Source organism: Lathyrus oleraceus, chromosome 3 (genome assembly GCF_024323335.1).
Source record: "Lathyrus oleraceus cultivar Zhongwan6 chromosome 3, CAAS_Psat_ZW6_1.0, whole genome shotgun sequence".
In the NCBI taxonomy this organism is placed as follows: Eukaryota; Viridiplantae; Streptophyta; class Magnoliopsida; order Fabales; family Fabaceae; genus Lathyrus; species Lathyrus oleraceus.
The window spans coordinates 244,040,008-244,045,780 of NC_066581.1; positions in this window are offsets into that span (position 1 = coordinate 244,040,008).

The following is a 5,773-nucleotide window of genomic DNA, read 5'->3' on the forward strand; positions in this document are numbered from 1 at the left end:
CTGCTTCTTGATCCACATTCGCCAATGGTATGGCTTCGGTCCATTTTGTAAAATAGTCTATCCCAACCAAAATGTACCTTTGCCCTTTTGAGGAAGCTGGTCGAATCTCCCCGATCAAGTCCAACGCCCATCCTCTGAATGGCCAAGGTTTTATAATTGAGTGCAACTCACTTGCAGGGACATGAGGTATGCCTGCATGTACTTGACATTCCTGACAACCTTTTGCGAATTCGACACAATCTTTCAGCATTGTTGGCCAATACATTCCTTGTCGAAATAAAAGCCACTTCATTTTGTGACCTGCTTGGTGCGCGCCACACGCTCCACTGTGTACATTCGACAAGGCCATGTAGGCTTCATCCTCACTCAGGCATTTCAACAAAACTCCTTCTGCAGTCTTTTTGAACAATTCATTTCCCAAAAGTACGTAACTCAAAGCTCTGTATTTTATCTTTCTTTCTGCTTTCTGATTTGGGTCTTGTAGATAGTCCTTGACAGGCTTTCTCCAGTCTGTTATTCCTGAATCATCTATGTTGAATATCTCGAAGTTTTCTTCGTCACCGTATCCTAATCTTATTGACTCTAGATCTGATGGGGACAACTTGGTGGACACGACTCTTCTTCTGACTTCAATGGCTTCTTCTAACTTTTCCTTCGACACTTTGTATCCGGACGCTAGTTGAGCAAGATCATTCGCTTCTTGATTCTCCAACCTGGGAATGTGCCAGTTCGGAATCACCCATTATTTCGACTCTCGTTGCCCCCAATTTCAACAAGATTTCAAGTCCAGCGATCAAAGCTTCGTATTCTGCTTCATTATTTGAACACAGACTTTCAACTTTGTACTTGAATTTTGTTGGAATTTTTTCAGGAGAAATAATCAACATCCCAACGCCCGTTCCGTTTTTATGACTGGAACCGTCGAAGTACAGTTTCCAAGGTTCCAGTTCGACGTATTCTACGTCTTCGTTTATAGAGTGGTCCGCTATGAAATCAGAGACCACTTGTCCTTTCACTGCTTTTAAAGGCAGATATTTCAAGGAGTATTCTGTTAAAGCTAAAGCCCACTTTCCAATTCGACTATGTAAAATAGATTTAGATAACATATACTTTATTACGTCGAAATGGGAAGAAATATATACATCGACAGGTTTTATATAATGCTTTAGTTTAATACAAGAGAAATATACACACAGGCATAACTTTTCTATAACGCTATATCTAGTTTCGGCATCGTTCAGGACTCTACTGAGATAATAAATGGCCCTTTCGACGCCATTCTCATCTTCTTGACACAACATACTTCCTAATGTTTTGTCTGATGCCGAAATGTACAATCTCATATTTCTTTTTCTGCAAGGAGACATCAGGATTGGGGGATTAGCCAGGTACTCCTTGATTTTGTCGAAAGCCGCTTGCTGTTCTTGCCCCCATGCGAAGTCTTCTTTCTTTAGTCGAAGTAGAGGAGAGAAAGCTTGTGTCTTCCCACTGAGGTTGGAGATGAATCTTCTGAGAAAGTTGATTTTCCCTAGCAGAGACTGCAACCCCTTTTTGGTTGATGGCGCTTTCGCTTCCATTATGGCCTTGGCTTTATTCTCGTTTATTTCGATCCCCTTCTTATGGACCACAAAGCCTAAGAAATCACCCGCCTACACACCAAAAGCACATTTAAGTGGGTTCATTTTCAAACCAAACTTCCTCATCCTTTCAAAGGATTGTCGAAGATGATCTATGTGATTTTTTCCTGAAACAGACTTAATCACGATGTCGTCAATATACACTTGCATGAAAGTTTCGATGAAATCATGAAAGATGGAATTCATGGCACGTTGGTAAGTCGCTCCAGCGTTCTTTAAACCAAAAGGCATTACTACCCATTCATACGTTCCTATGACTCCAGGACAACGGAAAGCCGTTTTAGGAACGTCTTCTTCAGCGATAAAAATTTGGTTATAGCCAGAGTATCCGTCTAGCATACTTAAGTACTCGTGGCCGGCTGCAGAATCTATGAGCATTTCTGCCACTGGCATAGGATATTCATCCTTTGGGGTAGCCGAGTTTAAGTCTCGAAAATCAATACATACCCTAAGTTTGCCATTTTTCTTAATTACTGGAACAATATTTGCAATCCATTCGACATACCTGGTTGTGCGGATGAACTTGCATCTTAGAAGTCTTTCGACCTCTTCTTTTATCTTCGACAGGATTTCTGGTGCGAAGCGTCTCGGAGTCTGCTTTGCTGGCTTCTTCCCTTCCATTATTGGCAACTGCATTTCGACCAGACTTCTGTTAAGACCAGGCATTTCGTCATAATCCCATGCGAAGCAATCTTTGAATTCTTTCAGCAACTGGACTATTTCGACCTGGAACTGGGGGTCCATTTTTGCGCTTATATACGTTGGTCTATGTTCTGCCCCCACTCCTAAGTTTATTTCTTGTAAAGGATCCTGCGCCACCATCTTCTCGTTAGTTGACACTGGATCTTTTTCGAACCCCAGAGGTTCGTCGTCGTAAATGGCGTCAAGCTTTTGATGTTGCCATCCGCCCATTTGGTTGGTGATATGATCTTCCGCAACGTCTTCTTGAGGACATTGTTTGTTGGAGTTCTCTTGGTTGGCTTCGACAGCCATATTTTTTGCCTCAGCCTCAAGGGCCTCTTTTAGTTTGTTTTCGGCTATATAAGCCGTAATCTTTTCGATCGCTGATTGTTCACTCGTCATCGTCAAATTCACTACCCCATCCCGTCGGCGCTATATGAGTGGTTCCCCATATGTAAGTCTCGCCAATCACTTCTTTATCCCACTGGAATCCATGCGTTGGATGCAGGTACATGGAGCAATAGGCATTGTCTGTCGTCTTTAAGTCGAATTCTGCCGGGCTGCAGGGAGGTATATGAGCCAGGTTTTTGTCGAAGCTCTGGCTGTTGACAGTGTTTACTTCGGTCATGAAGTAGCTTTGGTCAGCCTCGATGTTTTCGACGATTCCATCTGGCCTCCATATGGCTATCCGTTGGTGCATTGAAGAGGGTACCGCTCCTACGCCATGAATCCATTCCCTACCAAGCAGCAGGTTGTAGTTGGCTTTCGAAGCGATGACTATGAACATCGTAGGTCTTGTTATGGTTCCTACAGTTAAGTTCACTTGGATGACTCCCATAGTTGTTCCTATCTTCCCTTCGTAATTTGACAGCACCATGTTGTGGGGCTTCGCGTCCGAATCGTCTTTTCCAATCTTCTTCAGCATGTAGTGGGGCATCAAGTTCACTGCCGCTCCCCCGTCCACCAGTATCTTGTTCACGCCGACATTTTCCACCTTTCCTTTTATAAACAGAGGTTTCAAATGCGCTTTCATGGAGTCGTCTGGTCTTTCGAAAAAAGCGTTCTGCTCTTCGATGCATCCGTTGTTCATTACATAGTAGCAGACGGGCTTGTGTGCCATTGTTTCTTCCTCCATTTCGTCTCCTTCATCCTCAATTTCCATGACTCTATCATAGTCTCTAGGGAGAACAGAGACCACGTTGCAAATCACGTTGAAGGATGCCTCAGAGTCAGAGTTAAAACTGTCGGTTACTTCATCGTCTTCCTGCATCTTCTCTTTCGACGCCACCGATTCGACAACTCTGCTAGGATTGATCTGGAGGGGAGTCTCTTTCCTGCTCCTTGTCTGACGATTGTTGCTAGATTCTGCTTCGTTTGGACCATTCATGTTCTTTTTCGCCATCTTTATTTCTGCCCTCTTCTGCCGTTGGAACCTCCTCCATTGGGACCTGGACATGGGATTTTTGCCTTTGTAATTCTCTGACGGGTATGGTCTTGGCTTGTGTTTTTTCATTTCCTTCTTGCCCTCCATCGACGCGCCTCTCTGGACCTCGAACTTTCCCCATTTCTTCTGCCCCTGGGCGTCCCTAATGGGTTGAACCCATTTGTCGTCTGTGGCTTTGTCAGATGGTTTGTAGGTGTTCTGGCGTCTCTCTCCGTGCCTCCACTGGTGGTGATCACCTCTTCTTGGGTCGTATCTCACTGCTTCCAGGTTGGTTGCTGCCTTTCTGTCGAAGACTGCGCTGCAGCGTGGGCACAACATTACTTCGGTTTTCATCCTTTGGCATCTCTTGATGAAGTCCATCAAGTTTTCCTCCTCTCTAGGGTATGCCAGCCTTTGGTATTCTTTCTGACGGCGATCTTCGCTCTCTTCGACCTGGTCCTTCTGAGATATTTCTACCATATTTACCCCAACATTTCGTTCGTCGGCGATGCTCAATTCGTTCATCTTCCTGATGAGCCTCTCTTCTTCGCCTTCGACGCCTTTTGGTGTCTGGTCGAACTTTTTCTCTGGGCAGCAGCACCAAGATATGGTCCTGGGACCATGTTTGCAACAGCATTTGTTCCAATTCCTTCTGGGATCTTCCATTGTCCTACGCAGAATCCCACTGATCATGGGCTTCGACGGACCGTTAGCGGCTTCCGCTTTGATTTTTGTGATTTCTTCACTGAAAGGCCCCATGGTGTTGACGCAGTTAGCGATATCACCTTTCTTCGTTTTGTTAGAATCAAGGCCTTCAGCAGCCTTGTTTTCAATCGCTGGGTCTTCAGTAACCCTCTCCTTCGTATTAGGGGCATGCTCCATTTCGTCGACTGTTTCCTCATTGTTTTCTGAAGAAGCATCTCCCCAACCGCTTGGTTGGATTGTGTTGATGTCGATCTGAGAGCTTGCCGGCGCGTTGTACTTCACAAGATAATCATATTTTCCACTTGGCTGTCCCAAGCGGTCCCAATTCTCCTCTTGTCGAAACTCCACATTCTCGACAGCATTGTCACCGTCCTTCTTGTCGAAACCTTCAGTAGTTTCTATTCCTCTCTGGCTTGCGAGATTATCAGCAATCTCGACCATGTTGACATTTGCGTCGAAGCTTCCAGGGGCTTCCACCATTTCCAAATTGCCATCAGGAGCAACTTTGGCCTCCACCATGTTTACGACGGATGGTTCAGCGTAGTGGGCTTCGACTGCTTGCATAGGATTCGAGTCGATCTTCATTTGTTGTTTTGGTTTGTCACCAAACTTGAGCCTTCCATCACGGATAGCATTTTGCACGAGATCCCTGAAAAGGAAACAACGAGACGTCTTATGGCCCAGAAAATTATGGTATTTACAAAAACCTCTCTTTTTTTGTTGTTCCACAGGCGGTTCTTTAGCGCCTGGTGGTTTTATTAATTGACCATCTTTAACCAACAGATCGAAGATTTCGTCACATTTAGTAATGTCGAACGTATAAGTCCTTTTGGGGAACTTATCGTTGGCTTCGACTGGGTTCCCGTTCGACGGCGTTAGTACTTTACACGAATAAGGCGGGCCTTGTTTTAGTTCTGCTAGGTCGATTTCCTGTTCGTCGAAGCTACTTGGTCCGTCTTCGTCGAACTCATCATCTTGGCGAACCCCTACGTAGGCTACCCTCTCTTTTTTATTCTTATTTGCCCTGAATTTTTCGTCCCTTAATCTTTCGACCTGTCTTACTCTATCCGCTAATTGTGCCATATCCCTCAGATACTGGGTATCTAGTTTCTTCCTTATAGAATAGTCTAGTCCCCCTGCGGCCATTTCGACCAACTCATGTTCTGGCACAGGGGTAAAACATCTAGCCTTTAGCAATCTGAACCTATTTAGATAATCATCTATTGGTTCGGAGTGTTTTCTCTTGACACTGGCTAATTCTTTCAGACTTATTTTCGTTTGTCCCATGTAGAATTGTTCATGGAACAGCCTTTCTAATTGGGTCCAC